At 44.0% G+C, this 12,239-nt stretch overlaps 1 protein-coding gene across 1 annotated transcript in view; it reads right to left on the bottom strand.

The window, feature by feature from the left end:
- The window catches only part of GRIK3 (glutamate ionotropic receptor kainate type subunit 3), a 710,309-nt gene that overhangs the window by 217,377 nt on the left and 480,693 nt on the right, over positions 1 to 12,239 (bottom strand). The window lies entirely within an intron of this gene.

Here is a 12,239-nt window from a genome sequence, read left to right as displayed (position 1 = left end):
GATGTTTGTCTTTATGTGTTTAAATGGAAAATATTCATAAAAAATGAAAATTTGCTGTGAGCTTGGTTCATAAATGGAAAAAGGTTTATAAATTATACAGAAATCCACAGCTAAATGAAAATCAAAAACAATTTTATTGACTGGAAAATTAAACAAATAAACAAGAATTTGTTTAGAAACAATTTTTTACTGTTATTATAAACTTTAATAATGTCTAATGAATTGCCTCTTGAAAGTAATGCAAGTTGTCCCTTGACAACTGACTTAATTAGGAATTGTTATGTTACTTATGTTTGTACAGCTGGTGTTTGTATAACAAATAAAATAACTAGGAACAGTATGGCACAATTTTTTACTTATGTAAAGTCCACATAGGCGTGTGCAAGGGGTGTGCCAGGTGTGCCTGGGCACACCCTAATCCTGGAGTTGGCAACCCATCAATCGTGGGCAGGTGACAGGTAAGCCATGATCCTTACTTGCCTATCCCAAGAACCTAGACAGTATAGGCGACTGGAGTGGAAATTAATGGGCTGATCTGTATTTTCTTCTGCAGCAGCTGAAAGTAGTCTTCTCCTCCTCTTCCTCTCACCGATATTCAGCTGCCACATGAGGAAAATACAGGGGATTGGTACCAATGTATGCCACCCCTCTTGTCCCAGTTCTTTTTATTTCTTCTACCCAGGTCCCCCTGTGTGCTCACCTGCTCCCACCCATTGTTTTAGGATGACGAGTGGGGAAGAGGCCGGTTAATATATCACAAAGGCATATGTGTTTGAGCTTTGAGGTGCACACCCTAATACAATAGGCTGCGCACACCTATGAAAGCCCACCTTGATTTTCTCTCATCCAGTTTGTGGAAAATCAATCTAAAAATCTATAATGCTAACAGTGTGGATGGGTGAATCTCCATTGCTGGCTACTGTATTCAGGCAGCCACAGCATCCACAGCTGCCTGAATACAATGGCCCTCCCAAACAGTGTCTGCTCTTGATACAGTAACTGTTGTGCCAATAATTTTCCACCCAGCTCAGTTGATCTGTGTGGTGCTTGTTGGGCCACCTAAGACTCCAATTGCAGCTACGTCTGCAGGAATCAGTTGAAATGTGAGCTGTCGAAATGGTCCTTTAGTTTATATCCTTGCAAAATTTTAAAAAGTACATTTTTTCAACACTTACACACGACCGTTTTTCATGACGTGAAAAATTACATTTTTTTTTTAAAAGTCATTAAAAAACGACTGTGTGTGGGCTCCAGAGCATTTTTCATGACGTGAAAAATGGCCATTAAAAATTTAGAACATTTTTTCGCGTTGTTTCTCACATTTTCGTGAAAAACGGTTGTGTGTAGGCTTTAACGACGTGAACAAAATGGGCATGCTCAGAAGCAGGTTATGAGACGGGAGCGCTCGTTCTGGTAAAACTAGCGTTCGGAATGGAGAGAGCACATTTGTCACGCTGTAGCAGACTGAAAAGCACAAAGCCCCGGATTCACAAAGCACTTGCGCCAACGTATCTCAAGATACGCCGACGTAAGTACAAATGTGCGCCGTCGTATCTATGCGCCGACCCACATACTAAGATAGCCTAAAAATAGGCTTCCTACGACCGACGTAACGTGCCTACGCCATCGTATCGTGGGCGCATATTTACGCTGGGCGCATTTGCCACTCCCATTGATTTTCTATGCACATATGCAAATGAGTAAGATACGCCAATTCACGAACGTACTTGCGCCCAGCGCATAATATACGTGGTTTGCGTAAGTCGTATGTCCGGCGTAAAGTTATTCCCCATATATGAGGCGCAACCCATGCAAAGGTATGGACCAGGGAACACAAGCCGTCGTATTTTACATCGTTTACGTAGGACGTGAATAAGGCTGGGCGTAGGTTACGTTCACGCCGTAGACAGTGATCCGTCGTATCTTAGGCAGTTGTTCTGACGTGATTCTGAGCATGCACAGAAGGATGCGTTCACGTCCCGGCGCATGCGCAGTTGGCAATATCTGTCTGTCGCTCGGCCCATCATTTGCATGGGGTCGGGCCTCATTAGCATGGCTCACGTCCACTTCCACTTACGCCAACTTACAACTTGGAAACCCAGCGCAGATTTGGCAGCACTGGCTTTGTGAATCCAGTGCTTGCCTCTATGCGCTGCGTCGGCGTAGCGTAAAGAAGATACGCTATGGCGGCATTAAATATGCGCCGCTGTTTGTGAATCCGGGCCAGAGAGTTCTATACTATTAATTTACACCCCACTTCCACATCTCATTTAGATGGGGTGGGGAGGGGGGGTTGCATGAGAGACCTAAATCAGAAATTATTTATAGCATTTTAGTGCAGCAAAAGCTTTGTTTATCACTTCAAACAGGAAATAATGAGCTCATGGGATCTCTGGTAGGATCAACAGGTAAGTTTCTGTATAAGCAGCATTTTTAGAGAGACAAAAAACATAGCAAAATGTGTTTGTATTGCAGAGATGAACTGAAGTGTGCTTTTAGATTATCAAATGAAAATAAAGGAAAAAATCCTGAGAAAAATATATGCAAACACCACATCTAAGGACTATAAGCTGAAATACCTGGGCATTTTTTTTTTCAGAGAATAGGTGTAGGTACTCCTCTCTTTGACCCCTTGGCTCTGACCCCTACCCACCTCCAAGCACCCTCCCTTGGTTTGACCCCCTAACCACCTTTCAGTTCTGCCCTTTTTACAGAATACAGAACAAATTATTTTGTGGTGCTAAGTGATTTGTATGGAATTTGTTAATGATAGCAAGAAAAGCAGTAAAATAGATCCCTTGCAGTCAGCAACAATACACCCCCAGCAACAATAGACTCCCCAACAACAATAGATCACCCCCCCAGCAAAAATAGATCCGAACCAGCAATAATAGACCCCCCTAGCAACAATAGACCCATCCCTGAAAAGTAGACCCCCAGTGACAAAAGATCCCAGCAACCAGCATAAATAGTCCCTCCAACACACCTGGCCTGGATTATCAAGTGAGGAAGGCAGAATCTTTCTCAGCAACAATGGTGAAAGAACAATGGTGTCTGTATACCGTGTCCCTGGGAATGGATGACCTTATCCTTTAGCCCTGTGGCACTACAAGTGTCAGTAAGATGACTAACAGCAATGATGTCTGTATACAGTGTCCATTTAACTTCTTCCTTGGTGCAGTGTCCATGTTTCCTGTAAATGGGCAAAATCTCCCCAATCCTGCAGTCAAGGCCCAAATGAATGTCCTGGAAAAAGAAGACTCTCCTGGCAATCCAACCAGTCATCTCACACTGGAACACTTCACCATTGGTGCAGGTGCGCCTGTACGTGCACCTGGGATCCCTCTCAGACTGGATGTTCCAACTGGTGACGGAGGCCTAAATTGCATGGTAAAATCACCTAGGAGGCAGCACCTCTCCCTTAGGTCTGATCTCTTCATCTGCATTGTGCTGTATCAATACCCTCAGATAAGCAAGATGGAGTCTTTAGTTTCCTGCTTCCTAAAGCAGGCTGGCTCTTGTATTTCTGTTCCCATAGAAAGCTATGGTTTATTTTAGATGGGGACTACACATTCTAGAATCCTTTGCAGCTGCTTGCTAAAGCCCTTCTAATTTGCTCATGTAATTGATCCTGTCATTGGCTCTACTTCTTCTGCCAATAGTGGCAAGGGGAGGATGCAGAGTAAACAGCCCTGTGTGTCTGTGTGTGTCTCTGTGAGGAGAAAAAATGGGAGGGGGAAATATCCCTCTGAGAAACTGACAGGCATTTTTCTCTGTCACAAAAAAATCTCGACCAGCTTGTCCAGGCAGATGGAAATGCAGGGCACCAGCTATGTAGTTTGCTTTTTTTGTCAAAAGTAAGGATTACTAGGTTGTAAACCTCTAAAATAGAGGTTGGAGGTGGCCCTGTCCCCCCACCAGCACACAAGTGAGCTAAAGCCTCAGCTAAGCATGCTTTCCTATGAGATTGTGTAGAGGGGGTGTTAATTCCCTCCACTTAGATCTTAGATTACACTTGGCTTTCCTGCCTGTGATAAGCAGTGTGTGACTTCAGATCCCCACCCCCTGCTTCTGGAAGCTCATAAATGCTGTGTAAAATGTGTGCTTTAAGAGGCTGTAGAGTAAGGAGTAAAGAGATACACCCTAAGAAAGAGGATTTGTTTCATCTCTATGTACCGTATTCCTTTAGGCTAGTCTTTTCACTAGATATATGAAAAGATTTACAACAACTTTAAACAAAAAGATAGCAGTAAAGATAGTGCATAATAAGGCTAGATCCCACTCTATAATACATTTTTTTTATACTTTGAGTTATTATACTGGCCATATACTATCAATTCCAGATTTGAGAAATACTGGGGCTATTTGTAAATTAGCATACAATACTATGAATAAGTACAGCACATGTCAGACATTAGTAGTATAGTTTGGTCTACAGTAGGAAGCATAGCTTCTGTTATCAGCCTTTCCCAGGTACTTCAGGGCAGCTTTCTGAGTCTAGGCCATTTTAGACTTTTATGTCTTTACAATTTAGGTCCAGTTTGGAAACTGATATCTAAAAAAAAACATATATATTTACATATAAATAACAACTCAACATCTAAGCTCTTGCATCTAAATTGGCCACATGCTCAGCATGATTTGATTTCAAATTAAAAAGCTGTATTTCTAGGGAAAATAGGGGAAATATTAACTGGATGTCAGGAACTGAATCACCTGCTGGTGGCATTGTGGTTACCTGGGTGGAGTGTTGTAGTTCCATTGTCCACCACTGGGTGTCTCCCAGAAGCCATCAGATCCCAGTAATCAGTCTTCACCTGGTGCTGGCTGCTGGGAGGGTATTTAGTTCCTCCTCTACTGTTCCCATGGGCTTCAGTGTTTTACCCTGATAGCAAGCCACTGCTTGTGGTTTAACCCTGAACCTGATTCCTGTGTGTTCTTGTCTGTATTGTGCCTCATATCTGCTCCCTTTGTTTCTAATACCAGTCCTGGTTTCCCCTTTTCTTTACACCTACAATTTTACTCTGTGATCTATGTTCCCCATTTTGCATATATTGTATGAAGAGTTAGTCATTAGGCTTTCTGTTACTTAGTTAGGTAGGTTGTTAGGTATTTTTGTCAGTTGGTTATTGTTTTCTTGTATTTTTAGTCTTTCTGTGTATTTTAGTTGCTGGTGTTTGGATTTACTGTTAATAAACTTGCTTAAATCATACAGTATATAGTCTGGTCTCAGTTTCCTGAGTGTAGCTATACAGATCTTGCCATTCTTACAGTCGGTATACCTGACACTGGGTATGCTAAACTGTTCATTTTATACAAGTCTAATGGGCTAGCAGAATTTCAATTATTTTCTGATATAAGGCCTTGTTTACACTTGCTATTGGGGGTGGTAAAACACACAACCAAACCATATTTTTCAGGCCCCCAAATTCTCCCCCTTAAACTGCACATGGGGAGTACACATGCTGTGGAAAAAAATGAAAACAGCCTGTACTTGAATGGAATGGGGCAATGCCACAACTTCCCCTCAACCACATGCAATGCACATGGTTGCGACACAGTGGTGCAGGTTTTTGGGCGATAAAACAGGCAGTGAGATGGCAACATAATGCCTCCTCACCACCTGTCAAATGCCCTCTGTAGAGGGAACCACTTGACATGAGTTTAAAGGAGCCCTTAAAGACCTTTTTTTTCTATCGTCTTTTCAAAGGACACGATGCATGTTTATTTGTGTGCACATCCTTGTTCTTTTACGAATCTGTTTGCTTTACATGATTTAATATTTATCTTCTGGTACTCCACGGTCTTCCTAAGTTGTGTAATTGACACACAGGTTAAACTAGGGTCTTCTTAGTAGCATATCCCAACTTTTGTGGGACTGCCTATTGACTAAAGGATAAAGACAATGATCTTTGCCATAGATACCAGAAAAGCTCACGTTGACTCCGTATGTAGATTAAAAGGATAAAAAGAAAAAAAAAAACAGCAGACCAAAGCACCAGAGTAATAATAACCAACCAGGACAAGGAAGACAGTATAATCTGACAGGGAGAAATTATGCCTATAGTGACAATAAACCAGGGTCATATTACATTTTCTTTAACGTACTGTCAGTGCCAATTCTCCCTAAACTCCAGGGATAGATTGTATCTTACAGAATCTCAAAGCTTGTTATTTTTGTCAATACAAAAAATAATTTATGACTGCATGGCAAAGCATATAATTACTGCAGTTTTCAGTACATATAGCCTGTTTTATATGTCCCTGAAAACCATAAATGCTGCCAGGTATAAAGATTATAATAAAAAGAAACACCCAAGGCTTTATTTATTAACAATGTGTTGTAGTGACCTACAGCAACCAATCGTATATTAGTGTGCCTATACTAAGCTGCTAAAACAAAGCTAGTTGCTATGAGATACAGCTCATATTTTGTTATTTGCACTGCGTTATTAAATAAAGTTCTCTGACTTTCATGTTTTGATGAAAAACAGATAGAATTAGAACTAATGAAGTCTCCAGAAAGATTACCTGGTCAAATATTATTTAAAGAATTACAATTTTCTAGAAAGAGTTTCTACTTAAAATGAGTTGAATCATTGCACATGGGATGACTCTGTTATGAAAGTAGAAGGAGGCTTAGTGCTTCATAACTTTGAGATTTGATTGGTCCATACTCAAACCATGATTTATGATGCTATATAGGAGAAACAAACCAGTGACAGCTCCCCTAATAAGATGGGGAACTCAGGGACATCTTCTACAGAAAGGTTAGTCATGCATGCAAAACCTGCAGAAAGACAATTCTCTTTCTTTTTGTCCCTACAGATACTACACATTTCATTAAAAGCTGGCAACATCAAGAAAAATCAATTGCAAATGACTTCTCGCCTTAAGGCCCGAGGTGAGCATAGTTGCCTGTGGACAGGGAGCACCATGGGATATCAGACTTTTCGATGTAAAAGACTGCTCTGTCACAAGCATTCAATAAATCAGCACTCCAAACACAAAGACGCACATCTGCCTCTCACCAAGCTCAGGCCTGTTGCTCTCAAGCTGTGAAACCACATCTTTAATCTGCAGTCTCACATGAAAGACTGGAAGTAAATTCTGGGAAGTGACTTTGTGGCTTGTAAGATAAGCACCATGGGTTCCAAAAATAGCCAGGAACTTGATTTAAGAGATACAGTCTCACTTTACTGTAATTAATCACATTCCATGAATATTGTAGTTCTAAGTAAATAATCAACAAACAACAAAGCAATGTAAAAAAAAAAAAAAAAAAGTTAAATATTTTATATGCAAAAAAAAGATTTTAATGAAGCACTAGACCAAAAAAAAGAAAACATGTACACAAGGTTTTACATACACACACAGGGGTTGATTTACTAAAATGTGTGCAAAACCTGGTGCAGCTGCGCATGGTAGCCAATCAGCTTCTAACTTCAGGTTGTTCAAAAAACTGAAAGCCAATTGGTTTCTATGCAGAGCTGCACCAGATTTTTCACTCTTCTGTGTTTTAGTAAATCAACCCCACAGACTCTCACACACGCACACAACTGCAAGAAGCTAAAATACATAAACAAAGCACATAAATTGTAACTGTTTTTACATGCTATATTATGCTCATATTGTAAAAATCAAGACACCCTTGCCAGATAGCATGCCCTGCTCCTTCACCAGCACAGAGGGCAAGTATATCAAACTGCCCCTGTTCCCCCATGACTAATGATTGATGTAAAATAGATGTACTGCACTCATTTTCCACCCTCTTGCTCCAGCTGCCCATAATTGGCATTAAGTACATGCTACACAAGGCCAAACACCTGTTCTCTTGCAGCTAGAAAATATTTGCACACGCAATGTGTTTTTTCTCGTTCCAGCTGTGGGCAGATACGGTGGAGAGTGTGCATGTAGGAGCATGCTAAGACAGCCCACTGGTTGTCAGTCACTTATCTGGAGCATGCCCTGTGTGCCCCCCATACCGATGCACCCAGGGTGGCTTCAATTGCTGCCCACCCCTTGTCCCAGACCTGCAGCTGACTAACTGGCCAATGAAACAACAGTAGCATGCTCATGACATCATCATTCTGCTTTCACCTCGTGCTAGCATGTTCCCTGTAACATGTGCACTGCACAGCAACCTGATATGCTGCTAATGCTATCTGTAAGCTCTCAGGAGCAGGGCCCCCCTAATCCTCTTGTACTAAATTGTATTGTTGCTGTATTGTCTCCCTTTATATTGTAAAGCGCTGCACAAACTGTTGGAGCTATATAAATCCTATATAATAATAATAATAATAATGCTAGTTCCCCTTCGACTGAGTGCTGCAGTGTAGAGGATTATGGGGTATTAAGCTAATTATACTTAAAAATAACTTTAATGATTTTTATAAATGCACTACTGCATTGATTGATTTTTTTATATTTGACTGGAGTTCAACTTTAACCACATGCTGAATGCACTATATCCGAATGATGACTAACGCATGGCCAGGCAGTTCTGTGAGGATGTCATATGATGTCCTCCAATGATCATGCCTACCATGCTCCCATGGCAGCGTGCAGGCAGCAAGCTCTGTGCTTGGGACACAGCTGATCACAGATCTGGGTAAAGTCAATGAGCGCCTCTTTAGAACATGATCAGCTGTGTCCAATGATAGCTGATCATCATGCAAACACAAGTCGGTTATCGACATTCATTTCCTCATGCTATCAGCATAAGGAGAGGAGAGACAATAACTGGCTTGTGTAAAAGGGACATCTACACTGATAATCAGGGCATTATCAGGGCAGTCCCAACAGTGCTAACCAGTTCTGCCTATCGGTGCCCACCAGTGCTGCCAATGAGTGCCCATCAGTGTCTCCTCATCAGTGACCACCAATGTCGCCTTAACAGTACCCATCAGTGCAGCCTATCAGTGCCCATCAGTAAAAGAGAAAAATTACCTGTTTTCAAAATGTTATAACAAACTATGAAAAACTATTTTTTGTTTTTAATTTTCTGTATTTTTTTGTGTATTTAGCAAAAAAAAAAAAAATCCAAATGGTGACTAAATACCACCAAAAGAAAGCTCTATTTGTGTGAAAAAAAAGGATAACAATTTAATTTGGGTTTAGTATGGCACGACCCCGCAATTGTCATTTAAAGTGTGACAGCGCTGAACGCTGAAAATTGACTTGGGCAGAAAGGGGGTAAAAGAGCCCAGTATTCCTATGTAGAAATACAATACTTAACAGTAATGTAACTGTCACGCTGTCGGTTAGAAGGAAGTGTAATAACTTTAGTAATAACTCACAGATTTGATGCAAATTACACTTTTCATTCTAAAACCAGAAGTGACACAATTCTGCTATACATATTAGTGCCAGAAGCAGGATTCTATAATTCCTTGAGTCTGAGCTGTCCAAGAGAGCCAAGATTCAGTGGGAGAAAACTGATTTAATGGCCTGGTCCTAATATGTTATAGGCTGACATATAGGTATAGCTGCTAGATGAGAATCTAAGGACCTCAGGGTGGATACATCATTGTATTCCATTTTTATTTTTAAGAAAGATTAATAGTGTAATATACTATATATGGAGGGGTTTATACTACCAAATTAAGTTCTCAGGGCCAGATCCTCAAAAGGGATACGCCGGCGTAAGCCGTCGTATCCCTGGTTCTAACTTTGGAACTGATCCACAGAATCAGTTTTCCAAAGTTAGGCAGAAGATCCGACATGTGTAAGGGACTTACACTGCCGGATCTTAGGATGCAGTACCGCATCCGCCGCTGGGGGCATTTCGAGTCAAAATGCCGCTTCTGGTATGCAAATTAGCACTTAGGGCGATCCACAAAGCTTTTCAGCTTCGTTTTTTCGCCGTAAGTTTTAGTTTGCAAGTGTAAAATTAGGGCTGCTTTTACAAAGTGTAAAGTTAGTAACACCATGTAAAAGCACATTCAAGCGACGGCATTTGGTATGCATTCCTGAGGGAGAACTCCACGGCAATTTGTAAAATCCAAACCGGCATGGGTTCCCCCCCAGGAGCATACCAGGCCCTTAGGTCTGGTATGGGTTGTAAGGAGACCCCCCCCTACGCCGAAAAATCGACGTAGGGGGTCCCCCTACAATCCATACCAGACCCGTATCCAAAGCACGCTACCCGGCCAGCCAGGAATGGGAGTGGGGACGAGCGAGCGCCCCCCCTCCTGAGCCGTACCAGGCCGCATGCCCTCAACATGGGGGGGTTGGGTGCTCTGGGGCAGGGGGGCGCACTGCGGGCCCCCCCACCCCAGAGCACCCTGTCCCCATGTTGATGAGGACAGGACCTCTTCCCGACAACCCTGGCCGTTGGTTGTCGGGGTCTGCGGGCGGGGGGCTTATCGGAATCTGGGAGTCCCCTCAAATAAGGGGGCCCCCAGATACCGGCCCCCCACCCTAAGTGAATGGATATGGGGTACATCGTACCCCTACCCATTCACCTGGAGGCAAAGTGATAGTTATTAAACACACAACACAAGGGTTTTTAAAATAATTTATTAGTCTGCTCCGGAGGCCCCCTTGTCTTCTTTAGCTCTAATACCAGGGGGGGCTTCTTCTTCCGCTCTCCGGGAGGGGTCTTCTCCGCTCTCCGGGGGTCTTCTTCTATCTTCACCGCTCTCCGCTGTTGACTCGGCGCACCCCGGTTCTTCTCCAGCTGTCCGGTGCCTTCTCCTTCAGCGCTGGCTGCCTGCTATCTTCGTGTGTTAGCTCAATTACTAGCAGGCAGCCAGCGCGGTCTTCTGTGACGTCATCTTCTTCTCTTCTCTTCTTCTCCCTTCTTCCGATGTTGACCCGACACCTCTTCTCACTGCAATGATGGAAGCGTGCCTTGCATCCGATTTATATAGGCCTCACTGCCCCATCATGCTCCGGTAGGTACCCACGTGGGTAGGCACCCACCACGTGGGTACCTACCGGAGCATGATGGGACGGTGAGGCCTATATAAATGGGATGCAAGGCGCGCTTCCATCATTGCAGCGAGAAGAGGCGTCGGGTCAACATCGGAAGAAGGGAGAAGAAGAGAAGAGAAGAAGATGACGTCACAGAAGACTGCGCTGGCTGCCTGCTAGTAATTGAGCTAACACACGAAGATAGCAGGCAGCCAGCGCTGAAGGAGAAGGCACCAGACAGCTGGAGAAGAACCGGGGTGCGCCGAGTCAACAGCGGAGAGCAGCGAAGATAGAAGAAGACCCCCGGAGAGCGGGGAAGACCCCCACGGAGAGCGGAAGAAAAAGCCCCCCCGGAGAGCGGAGAAGACCCCCCCGGAGAGCGGAAGAAGAAGCCCCCCCTGGTGTTAGAGCTAAAGAAGACAGGGGGGGCCTCCGGAGCAGACTAATAAATGATTTTAAAAACCCTTGTGTTGTGTGTTTAATAACTATCACTTTGCCTCCAGGTGAATGGGTAGGGGTACGATGTACCCCATATCCATTCACTTAGGGTGGGGGGCCGGTATCTGGGGGCCCCCTTATTTGAGGGGACTCCCAGATTCCGATAAGCCCCCCGCTTGCAGACCCCGACAACCAACGGCCAGGGTTGTCGGGAAGAGGTCCTGTCCTCATCAACATGGGGACAGGGTGCTCTGGGGTGGGGGGGCCCGCAGTGCGCCCCCTGCCCCAGAGCACCCAACCCCCCATGTTGAGGGCATGCGGCCTGGTACGGCTCAGGAGGGGGGGCGCTCGCTCGTCCCCACTCCCATTCCTGGCCGGCCGGGTAGCGTGCTTTGGATACGGGTCTGGTATGGATTGTAGGGGGACCCCCTACGTCGATTTTTCAGCGTAGGGGGGGGGTCTCCTTACAACCCATACCAGACCTAAGGGCCTGGTATGCTCCTGGGGGGGGAACCCATGCCGGTTTTTATTTGAAAATTGGCATGGAGTTCTCCCTCTCAGGAATGCATGCCGAGCGACGCTGTCAAATTTTTTTTAATTTTTTTTTTCCCGACGCAACTTTTTTTACCTGGCGCGATCCACAAAACTCGGCGTAACGTAACTTCGCACATGCGCAGTAAGGCCGGCGCGGGAGCGCGCCTCATTTAAATGGGACTCGCCCCATTTGAATAGGAACGCCTTGCGCCGGCCGGATTTAAGTTACACAGCCTGAAATTTCTAGGTAAGTGCTTTGTGGATCGGGCACTTAGGTAGAAATTTTAAGGCAGTGTAACTTAAATGGGATTTTTTAAGTTGCGCCAGGTTTTTGTGGATCTGGCCCTGAA

This window comes from Rana temporaria, chromosome 2 (genome assembly GCF_905171775.1).
Source record: "Rana temporaria chromosome 2, aRanTem1.1, whole genome shotgun sequence".
Classification (NCBI taxonomy): Eukaryota; Metazoa; Chordata; class Amphibia; order Anura; family Ranidae; genus Rana; species Rana temporaria.
This window is presented reverse-complemented; position numbering and strand designations above follow the sequence as displayed.